This window comes from Myzus persicae, unplaced genomic scaffold (assembly GCF_001856785.1).
Source record: "Myzus persicae strain clone G006 unplaced genomic scaffold, MPER_G0061.0, whole genome shotgun sequence".
Classification (NCBI taxonomy): domain Eukaryota; kingdom Metazoa; phylum Arthropoda; class Insecta; order Hemiptera; family Aphididae; genus Myzus; species Myzus persicae.
In genome coordinates this window covers 23,112-36,021 of record NW_019100925.1, presented here as the reverse complement: position 1 = coordinate 36,021, position 12,910 = coordinate 23,112, and the positions used below count along the sequence as shown (strand labels likewise).

At 26.5% G+C, this 12,910-nt stretch overlaps 1 protein-coding gene across 1 annotated transcript in view; it reads right to left on the bottom strand.

The window, feature by feature from the left end:
• The window catches only part of LOC111026869 (sphingosine kinase B-like), a 56,854-nt gene extending 44,230 nt beyond the window's left edge, over nt 1-12,624 (bottom strand). The window contains exon 1 of the mRNA XM_022305043.1: nt 12,315-12,624. The gene's annotated coding sequence lies outside the window, so the exon portion shown is untranslated. The remainder of the gene's footprint in view (nt 1-12,314) is intronic.
• Between the last annotated feature and the right edge of the window lie 286 nt (nt 12,625-12,910).

The following is a 12,910-nucleotide window of genomic DNA, read 5'->3' as shown; positions in this document are numbered from 1 at the left end:
ACCACTCGAAGGTACCTGGCATGCGAATATCACGACGTTAAGTGTTTTGGACGTTTTTACTTTGCCACACACAATGACCATTATATTATTATGTGTGTAGTATCATGTTATACATTATGAGTGCGTCGACGAAAAAAAAAGAATACACCGACCAAACTCCTTAAAAACGTTTCAGGCGTCGAAATAACCATTTTTATCTTATGTACCTATTTATTATACCGTTTGTATATAGTGGGACCGTATTATAATATGATTTAATATACTTTCGTTGGTTTTTGATTCAAATTTCCAAACGAGATAAACGCGATTCGTTGCCGGTAGGTATTATTATTTTATGCGAATGCACCGTTTATATACGACAAGTGACGAAACCAATGGCCACCCCTAGGAACAACTTATGCGGTTTTGTCGTTTGTAAATATTATATTATTTACTATAAATAATAACAACAATATATGAATTCACTTTGAATCAACTCGTCTAAACGTATCCTTTTGCCATAAGCGGTTATAAGGAGGGGGAAGGAGTTTAAGAGACTTAACCGCATTAAGTGGTTCTCAAGGCTACGCTTTAAAAAAAAAAGTCCCCACATTTTACGAATATTATTATTTTATACTTTTAGTGATATTGGAGCGATTTATTATTATTTTAAAATTGGATACTTTTACGGCATATGTATGAAATCAATAGCAAGTTTTTACATCTGTCATGGAATTAATTAAATTGCAGCTTTTAACTATTTGTAATGTATTTATTGCTTTTTGTTGTTCTACAAATAATATTATAAGTTTAATTATTTCTCAAGTGCTTATTATTGTTATTTCCATGTTCTGTTCTTTAGAACCTATTTATTGCACAATGTATAGTATTTATGATAGAAGTTAAAAACATTTATTAAAAGTTTGATATTTGAGGTGTTTTTGCAATTTTCATTGCATATGTAAATTTATTAGTATTATATAAGTTATATAAAATTATTTATAATTTATTTTAACATTTAAACACAATTTTTGTTGGCTTTGTGTATAGCATATACTAAGTAATAATATTATGCAAATTAGCAATAAGTGTTCGCTGAAATCTCAAATCCGTTGATATTTTTTCCAAACGAACCTTTTAGACTTTCAAAGCTTTAGATGATAAAAATAACACAAAAAAAAAACAATTTAAAAATAGTTTCCAGTTACACGCGCAATACGATACTCGTATGTTTGGGTGGAGGTGAAAAATGCGATTGGTATCGTTTCGTGAATCGTTTGTATCATTCGATTGGACGTTTGCAGATTGATATAAATGTAAAATGTCGGGTCCGAGAACCACCGTACATATTATTATTACTATATACCTTTATAAAATACTCTGTGATTGTGTACGATAAAAATTCACTATTTTTTAGTAAAAAAAAACTGAAATGGATAGATATTTAGTCAAGATTCTCATGAAAAAAAATGTATTGAAATATAGCAGTGGATACTAAAAAAAAAAATGTATAATATATGAAGTAGATATCTAAGTAAAAATGGTAGGTATATATGTATTCAAATATTAAATATTAAAAAATATTGATATTAAAATTTAAAACACTTAATGTTTCTTATTGGTTATTATAAAAGTTTTTGTCATCTATAGGAAGAAATAGAAGGAAATTCAAGGGGATCATAAATTGTCCACAATTATTTACAAACTTGTAGGAGCCCCATTCTCCACCCTCTAATCATTTCCATATTTTTGAAACTTCATTTTTAACTTATCGCTTTCTCAAAGAAACAACTTACGTGCTGAAAAATGATAATATGTTTCGTTAAGTGTTATACAGTAAGTGGAAAGTCAGAAGTCTTTATTTGAAATATAGTGGAAATAATTTACTGTATTATTTGACTAATGACTACCCATACTCTTCCCATAATAATTTACGAAAAAAAAAAAAAAATTATGTAAAGATGCTTAAACATTTTTTTGATGTTTATCAAAATTATTATCAAAAATACATATCAATTTATGTAGATACTTAATAATAGTATTAAAAAAAGATTATAAAATTATCCTCAACATTAAAAAATTTAAATCTTTCTACAGAGGAAACTAAGTACGAGAGTATCCCCTTATTTATTAGCAAACAATTATGTGCATGAAATGTGTATGATTAAATTTGTTCGCGTAAAAACAATGAGTAATCTATTTGACTAGAATTTTAGTAAGTGGTTGTTGGACAAAACAACCATGCAGAAATTTGCAACTGCCAGTGAACACGAAATTCAGTAAATCAAAAACTCAGTTACAATATATAGTTATTATAGTAACGTAGATACCAATTTATTAATATAAATATATTGTTACATAGACATACAATTTATTTTAAACGGTTTATAAATGTATTCAATATGTTAATATGTATTATAATCTTTAAATTACTTGTTGAATAATGCCTTAAATTAAAAAAAAAAATTGTCTTACCATATACTTATTGTATTTTGTATTTATTGAACAGGTGGATAATCAGTATATTTGAAATACTATTTGTGTAAAAACTATCTTCCCCTAAATTACTTAATGTTGGGCTAGGCAGTGTTGTAGGCAAAGTAGTTTGCAAACAGTTCAGCCCACGTAACATTGTGACGATACCAAAATGATAAAAAAAGGTTACTTAACAATAATAAGCATACCTCAGGTTATATAAATGCATTATAAATACACAATTTACTCATTTATGCGGTTAACTATATCGGTTACACTTAACTCGATTACCGTTGAGCACTGGGAATGCTACAGTTATAAATTTGTATCGTAATAAGTCTGATTTGTCTTTCGATTATCGTTAGTACTGCTGTGTCGTAAACTTGTTGTTAACGATATAACCACTTCATAGATACCTATCTTCGAGGGGTCCTCTACAAAGACGACTACGCTAAATGTACGAATATTGTACGAAAATATCTACTATTGCCGTTATAAACAGGCGGAAACCACCGAGGGGGTCGATCGGTAAGTCGCCCGCCTATCGGCTACTTCCGTTATAGTTTGAGATAGCAGCGAAAAAATTACGTCAAGCATTATGGAATCTTTAGGAAAAATCGAATCATTTAATTCACATATTTATCCTATAACGTGAGATTTTTGGTTTGTACACTCGGTGATATAAGGACGTGTACTGCAGTGAATAAAGCTGTACGTTTCAAATTGCAGTAAGTGATAATAAATCACATATTTTAATAAAATAATTCTAAATTTTATGTTATCGCCTTCACTAACATATTATATTATATACCATACATTTATGATATTATTATTATTATTATTGTTATCATTATGTTTATCGGTTATAATAAAATATTGGGTTTCGGCTTTAGCACAAAATGTGATTTCCAAGTTCAAAATATTATAAAGGTCAAATAAGTTCTGTCAATGGTTATTTGGGTCTGAAAAGTTGTCTTCAAAATGTTTTCATAACATTACACTTTCCAAAAACCTATTAAAATAGTTTAAGAAAACCTTGAATGATAAATTACAAGATTAGTCAAGTTACTCAATAATATTATCATGTCAAGAGTTAATTTAAATTGTATGTATATTATATGCCTAACAGATAGTGGGTAAGTTACGACTTCTGGGTAAAAAATTAATCAATGGAATCATTGTGTCATAAGTATACAATAATTATAATATAAGTTACCTATTGGCTATTAAGTAAAAAAATAAAAAGCAATATATCTAAAACATTAACTCATTGCTTAATATCATAACTAATCGTAATTCGTAAGTATAATCCGGAAAAGAATCCATCTGATTAAGTTTAACAAATTGCAGGTAAAAAAAAGGAACTACCTAGTAGATAATATCAATAAATTAAATCAATCTAAATTTCATCTTGTTAACCCGTTAGAAATATATAAATGTTCATATTTTAATGTTCATGATTCATTCATTTTACATAGGTAGTCGAAGTTGTTTTTTTAATATACCAACATACCAAAACCCAGTTTGACCCAATTGATTTAATTTCCCGCAGAAACCAAACAATTTCACTCGAAGTTATTGTTTATAACTCAATTACTAAATTATTGACTTCAAAGGTTTTAACAATGTGTTTTTGCCTGGAAAGAGCAAACATGCTACGTAGATATGTGAATATTTCCTAGCTAACTTCAAAAACTAAAATAATATTTTTTTAAGTTCACAGTTCCAATACACGTATATGTTTTTATTATCATTTGAACTGAAACATCATCACAATCACAAAGATTAGATAATTAACAACAATAGTTTGTATTAATAAATGGCTAACACGCCTTGCTAAATATTTTATTTTATTTTTAAGAGAAATTTATTATCAATATAATTTTATATAATACGAATATAGAATAAATGTACATAATAAAGTGTAACATGAAAAATAATATTCATTATAGAAATCATCTCACTACACTAATTTAATTGAATATTAATAATTGTCTAAAAAAAAGTACACTATGACTGTTTAGTGTGAATAAGAGACATGAAGTTGTTATTATGTTTTGCTGTATTGATTTAAGAATAAAATGTATCATTAGGTACATTTTTTTTAGGTTTATTTTAGAAGATAAAATAAATTATTCATCCATTTTAAACACTTTTAATTTTAATGTTGGATAATTAATGTATTATGTTCTTAGTTTCATAAATACAGACAGGTCTAAGCATCAGTCTATGTTTTTACATGCGATTTTCTTAAAGCTATAATTTCCTATTTTGTTGGACACAGTGTCATCAATTATGTATTTTCTGAAACCATTCTAAAACAAACCAATAAATTTAGAACTACGTTCATTAGATGTACAGTGAATGATGTTATTGGTGTCTGGTGGTAGACGGTGATGTAATAACTTTTTTCATCATTTCACTTGAACGTTGTACGTTATATCTGAAATATTTCACTTCTCGACGAAAAATTAATTTGTTGAAATTCAATGAACTTATCAAAAAAATGTAACTAAGAAAATTTTTAGGCATATACTTAGGTTATATATATTTTTTATATCTGTAATTAATTGTATTTTTGAACTAAAGTTCTAACACATAAAATATTTACTGTCAAGTTTTAAAGTAGTTTGTATAAAACCAACCAATTTTTTTAGAATTCAATGATTTATATAAAATGTTACAATTTGAAAAAAAACAAAATGTAGAACAATATTTATGTACAATGATGAATGAAAAAATAACAATAAAATAATACAAGTATACTTGTTTTCATTTTAGAAATTTAAAATTAATTGAGAACATTTCAAACTATGTTTTTTTATTATTAAAATATTCAAGTAATAATATTGTGTTCGGACAAAAAGTAGAAATATTTATTAAAATATCTTACTTGAGTACCTAAAATATTATTGATTTTGAATGTTAAATGATCATCGTGAAATGTATTACAATATAATTAATAATGTTTTTATATGAATATGGAAAATTTATTTCATCAAGTTATTAATTTATTTTAATATACGACATTACGACAGCATGTTAAAAACTTGTTCAACATTCTCAACTTAGTTACGAAATAAATGCAATATTTTTATCACAGTTTTTAAATGATTGAATATACGTTTGACATATTCAATAACTTACAAAAGTGTAGGATGTGTTACACATTCTACATAACCTATAAAAATCTGAAATGAATTTTCTAAAAGTTATGTACGATGACATTTCGTCTGTAAACGGAAATATAACTAGTTATTCTTGGTAAAATATTGTTATAGGTAACTAGTAACTACTAAATAAAAACTAACTTATAAACGATTTAAAAAAATTAATTTAATATTACATACGAATTAAATAGAAGTTGAAAAAATATTTATATAGGAATACATGGAAATTCTAATTTGCATGCAATTTTTAAAATTTTAAAATATTAAAATTATACTGTACATCTTAGCTGTCACATTAGTTATAATCCTTTTCCACTAATCTACTGCTCAATACCTATAATGGGAGGGGTTGATACGATGTATTATGTCAACTAAAATGACTTCATAGAAATAACTCTGAGGCCTTGTAGATTCGTTAGATTTCAACAACATTTTTTTCATAAAAAAGAAGAAGACTTTCTACAGACGGCATTGATGTTCGATATTTTATATCAAATAATGGTAAAAATAAAATAATTTGCTAACAAAAGCTTAAAATTGTCTTATTTTCAAAGACGTTTTAAAGTTTGGGGTTAATATATTAAAAAACTAAGTTTGGCTTGTGAAATATTACCCTCTATGCTCTATTAGTTAAAAATACAAATTATGAAATTTGGTGGATTCTACGAGACAGGATCATTATTCCTGTAGAGAGTATTTTTGTAGACAAATGACATTGGCATCGAGCGTCTCGAAATTTTTTATGTCTTCAACTTTTTATGATGATACACATTTTTAATTCATATTCCATACCAAAACACTTTTCTGAAAATTATGATGTATACAAATTTAATAAATAAATGTAAATAGATATATACATTTTAGATATATTTTATAATATATTTTAATAGATGTATTAAAATATATAAATAAAAATGTTGTCATTTAAAAGGTTTAAATGTTACAAAAATAACAACTATTAAATAAGTTGAAATATATTTGATTATTTAAAAAATTGTTGTGTAATGACCTCAAACTATGCAAAAAGAAATATTCTTTATAATTCGACATAATGAATGAAAACTGAAATATAAGCAAAAATTACTAACATACATCAGTAGTCACTATTCAGTACTTCCTTGTTGACGTTGATTACTTCCACTAATTTATTTATTGATGTTTACTAAACTAAAGATATATTAACATTTAAAATCTATTATCATATTTTAAGTCATAAACATAACATGTTATTTATCAATAAATAAAATGTTATTCACTGTGTTTAAACATTCTTCTTGTAAGTATGCCAATCTAATTGAACATTATACATAAAATGTGTGGACAAGAAAATTTTAGTTTCTATATTGAGCAAATTTCTCACGAATTAGCTTGATAATTAATCACACTAAATTTAAAATTTTAGTTGAAAAAACCAATTTTAAATATTTTCTAAAGAATTTAAATTCAAATTCAAATCATTTATAACTTAGTGTTTATCAAATATTGAAAATAAGTCATGATGCTACTAATCACCTAGGTCCGGGCCCTATTCCTGTTGTTTTCCGGATGCGAGTATAGTAAGGTGCATAATTGTGTTAAATAAAAAATGATTTTTTTTTAAATCTAAAACTGCCTGAGTGAATTCTAGAGCAATTTCATTATTCATAATAATATTAAACTAATTATTATTTAAAATCTGTACAGCTGATACTTAAATAATATAAATGATAAAAATAAAAAATACTTTCAATAAACGTAATCTTTCCATTTTGATTTTGTCAGCCGACATGTGCCAACCATATTTTTATCGTTTACGTTCTTCTTATAACTAATCAGTGATTAGTAATCACAATAATATTTGGACTACTAAAATATAATTAGAGTATTATACATTTAATAATTACTAACCAAACGCGTTATTAATTACAACTCACTTGTTAATAAATCATGGTCATCGGAAAACAATTACTCGAACTCAACTTGAAGGCATCGTTTTTGTTTTCCCTATATTTCCAGGGGTAGATATAAAGAAGCCTAAAATATTTGTATCTCTAAATCGGTATTTGCTCATTTGCCGCAGACAAAGGCACCTTTACTAATGGAATTTCGAATGCTAATCAAGATTGTAACTATGACGAAACACTTATGTTTCAGTCTGTTTTCATTGAAAAGGAAACAACGTTAGTCACTTCACCCTTATCAACATAAATATAACGTCCTTATTCAATTTATCTGTAGTCTGGAAGTAGTACATATAGGACGTTACATTAACTATGTCACCCTAATATGTATTTGTTTACGAAAAACTATAGCAGAAAATAAAACAAATTCGTGACTTGAACTCGAGATCGACTTCCACGTGCTTAGATACTACTGTTGAATCTATTATAAAAAAAAAATTAAAAAAACAAAGTATGTCTTTCATAGTATTAGTTATGATATGTTTGTTTGCTTTGTACAATAATCTGGAATTAACACAACCTACACTTTCATTTACAATGAAAAAGGACGCAATGTTGACATTGTCTTGAAAAAGTCTTATACACTTTCCTTCGTAGGTTATAAAAGTTCCATCAAACGATTATGACGTGTTCAAAACTTAAATTTCTCCTTGAAATCACGGATTGAATTATTTGAATTTTAATAACTATTGTACTCCTAAAACTATCCATATAATTTCTTCCTCGAGGCATTTAAAATTCTATTAAAAAAATCCTTTAATATTTCAGATTCTGAGAGGAGCAATGAATGTATTGATTCTACAAAAAGTGTTTTTATTGTATGATTATCATTACTTTTTTGTGCATTACAAAACCTTAGATTTTCAACTCAACTATCTTTTCGAGTAGGTACAAGGTACATATAATTTTGCGATTAAATACATAATATTGTATGCTAGCATAGTTATATTACCAACGATATTATTATAAGATACCTACTAATTTATTTTCAAACCATACCTACGAGTTTATCAACATATAATATACATTATAATTACTTAAATATTAAAAGTGATTTTTTCACTCAGACAATTTTGGCATGGTAGTTATAAATTATAATAGTTTTGTTAAATTTATATTTCTCATCATGAAAAAAAAATGCACAGTTGAATAAATTGTCATATAATTATATACGATAATTGTTTTTTGTATTTTAAAAATAGCCAAAGCAAAAATTCATTTAATATTTAAAGAATTTAAAATAATATATTTTGTGAAACTTTTCTGAGCTACGTATTTACACGAATGTTTAACAAAAAAAAATTTTGAATAAAGTCTAAATGAACAAATTAAACTTTTTTTACAATTTAACGTTTATTTTATACAATTATATTTATATACTAATATACTATAATATATTTTATCTGAATTACCTACAACTCTTGGAACAGAATTAATTTGGAATGTTTCAATAAGAGATTAATTTAAACATTATATCAATGCCATCAAAAATTAAAATTGGTAATTAAAATATAAAAATGGCTATACGACCATGAATCCATAGTAGTTAATAAACAAAAACAAGCAATTATGCCAGTATCTCAAGACATTAAGGCTTAAATAGGTAATAGTTGTTTTAAAGATGAATGATGATCCATGCAGTGTAACGGACACACCTACAATTGATCCACCATCTATATAAATAATACTTTTTAGCTATTAGCAATTGACAAGTATTGAAACGATTAACAAAAAGTAGGTACAAGCTATCAAAACAAAACCTAACGACAAGCTTAATATTATAAGCAAAATACAGTCTTACAATATGTATAGTAATTTAACCTGACAGGTACACACTGTATATTATATTATTATGTAACTTCATTCAATAAATTATAGTAGTGTAAAATAATTTACATTATAATTAAAAGCACGAGTGTGATTATTATAGCGAGATAAAACTAATACTGTTTGTTAAAATTTGTAGCATTGAAAAATGAATAAATAATTGTTATGTTCAAACATATCACCCACAGGCCACAATTATTATTTGTACTTGTCTTACATTTTAATATGAAAAATCATATTACGAATACACGAATATGAACATTATAGCTTAAAATTGTATAGAGTACTGAGTAACATATAATAATATAAGATGGCGAACATTTATAAATAGTCATTCAGTTTATCAGATCTGTGAAGCATATAATTTTGAACAGTAATAGTGTTCTGTATAGTAAAGCTAAAAACAACTGGCATGGTGGCAACTCATAAACCAGCTAAAGTAAATATGGGAAAACTCGCCTACCTCGTGTTATCATTACAAGTACCTACACTGAATAACAATATTTATTTTACATATTATAGGATCAGTTTATATTCTTAAATATAAACAGTTTTGCAAACGCATTATATTCAATAGAATGAATATAATCCTAGATCCCTCAATATAAATAAATATTCATGAAGTTTAGAAATTCAATATAAATTAAATAATCCACCAAGTTGGTAACTGCTCTGCTATAAAGTAAGTGTTGTATGTGTCGATTTAACTTGGTCATTGATTAGTTATGAGAATATTAAAATTGAATTAAATGATAAATCATTGTATACCATGAAGAAGACAGTATAATTATTTGGTAACCAATAAGGTTAATACACAATTATATTAATAATAATATTAAAATTTTAACAACAAATGTAAGTATTTTTTCCATGGTTATTTTAAAAATCAATAAAAGTTTTTAGTTCTGAGATCCCAATACTAAAAGTACAAGCTAGATCTTATTTGCTACCAGAACCATACTCTAAAGTTGGTGATCAGAGTATTTTTTTACTGAAAAAATTTATTGTCATCAAACACAAAAAAAACACACACACGTCATTGCAAAATTACTCAGCTCAAAATGTAAAAGTGGTATCCTTTAGATCTTACGATTTGTTGAAAAAAATTAATCAAATTAATACTTTTTAAAATCTTGTATTATACATACTAAAAGGTAAAATGCTAGTATGTTTAATTTTTATATTAGGACATTATCTGAAAATATATTATAATGTATCAAATAGTTTTAAAACTTTGTTTAATTAATTAAGTTAATTGAAAAAATATTTATATTATGTGCTTTTCAAATAGTTTTTAGGTCAATAGTCAGATTTATAAACTGTTAATATACAAGCTTATACCTCAGTATCCGACTGCGAATGCAAATGAAAAGCGGATTTACTTTGTTGTTAATTTTTAAGATAATTATTTGGTTTTAATAAAAATAAAAATATTAAAAATAAATTGTATGGAATACAAGAAATACGTAGAGCAGGCGCTAAAGCCAACTCTTAAATAGGTGCTATTTAAAAAATACTTATCTAGTTTGAATAAGTAAATTTACAATAAAGTAAAATCCGTTAGCCTCTTAAAACTTGTCAACAATATTTTATGAGTTTATAGTGTATTAATGATTAAAACTACAATTATTACCTATTTAATTTATATTTATAATATAACTCATAATATTAATATTTTATATTTAGCCTCCTTTTCTGTATCTGAACCTGTATAATATAATATTGACAACTGTTCGCAGTATATTTTTATAATAATTTAATATTTTACACATCATCAACTGTGTTAATTTCTGTTATAATATAACGGATATAAGGTTAACATCTGGAACAAATGCTGTCATTACAATTTTAACTCTCTTATGTATAAGCTAAAATCTATGATTAGTTGAGTTGATTCTCAAAAGTTAGTCACTAATAATGAAGAAAATAATTAATGGTTTATACCCCCTTGTAATAATAAACCATTACAAGCTGTGTCCGTGGCAACCTTTATAACATTAAGTGGCATTCTATATTTTTACTTAATAAAATTAGTTGAAAAACAAAAGTAAAATGTAACAGTCATTATTAAATATTTACTTAAAGCATCAAAATGATTCCATAAATGTTCTTATATTTTTAATCTATATAGGTATAATGGTTAGACTTAAGACTATCTAAATATTGTTATGAATTTAAAATTGTACACGACGTTTTTTATACCTGAAGTTATTCGTGAAATTTTTATAATTTTTATTGATTAAGCATTGTTTAACATTTTATTTTATATTCTGAAATTTACATTTTAACAACGTAAAACAAATAAAGGAAAATGTTATGAACTATTAATTTTTAACGAAGAAAAATACCTATTACATATATACAGTTTATTTAAGAGTTTGATGTATTTGGAAAATAGCATAAATTATTACTAAAACAATTTTTTTGAAAGTTTTTTCATAATTATATTATTAATGCTTGCACGTTTACGCAAACGGAAAAGGTTTTTAAAGGCCAACAAGAACTTAACATTTATACTTTGCTCGGGATATCATCGAGTAAATTGAGTATCTTATAAAAATCGTAATGACGATTTTACAACGTAGGTACAGCTATAGTACTCACTTACCTACGTATAGTAGTACATTACGTTTCCGGACACGCGCCCATATAAAAAAACTGGCGGATCTAGAAAAACGCCGTGTGGCCGCCTAATAGTTGTTATATACACATACTACCACACTGGTTCAGTCATTACACAAATTAAAATCATTATCATATGTTATGCAATAAGTATATAAATATATTTTATAGTATATTGTCTAATGTAGGTATAATATGCATATATTTTTTTTTTATTATTAATTATAGATTTAGATATTTGTCGAAAACTATATCGAATTCTTCCAGTATTTCGTCCGTATACATATTTGTTCGCACTTACTTTTTCTATTATTTTATTAAATTGTTTTTCCTCCCCGATTGTAGCCAAAACGATCGTCTTACGTCTATATGATTATAATAGTATAATATAGATTGTATTCGCAGTGCGGACGACAGTTGGTGTACTACACTACTACGTGAACCACCGGTGATTGGAAATTACTGAGATCGACGATCACACACTACAACTGGACGCGTTTATCACGGGCGACGCGGAAAAAACTTTCAAGATCGGAACGAGCGCGTGTCACGGGCGAACGGTTCGGCGGCCGGTGCGTTAATGTCGCGCGGTGGCTGCTGGCGGCGGCGGCGTCGTCGTCGTCAGACTACCTGTTGGGGCGCCCAACGTTTAATACTATACTTAAGGTTTTGGGTCAGTCGTGCCAACGCCGGCCGCGCCGCCGTCGGATAAAAACTATAAAATAATGTTTCGTCTCTAGAAATGCGCGTTTTACCGTAGTCGGGTCACTGCGTGTGATCAAACAAAATTGTTAAAATATTAATGTTACTCACGATATTGTAAAATTTAATAACATAACGTTTCATTACAATCACATTATTCGTATAGTCCAGAGATTGTATTTTCTATTTCATCAA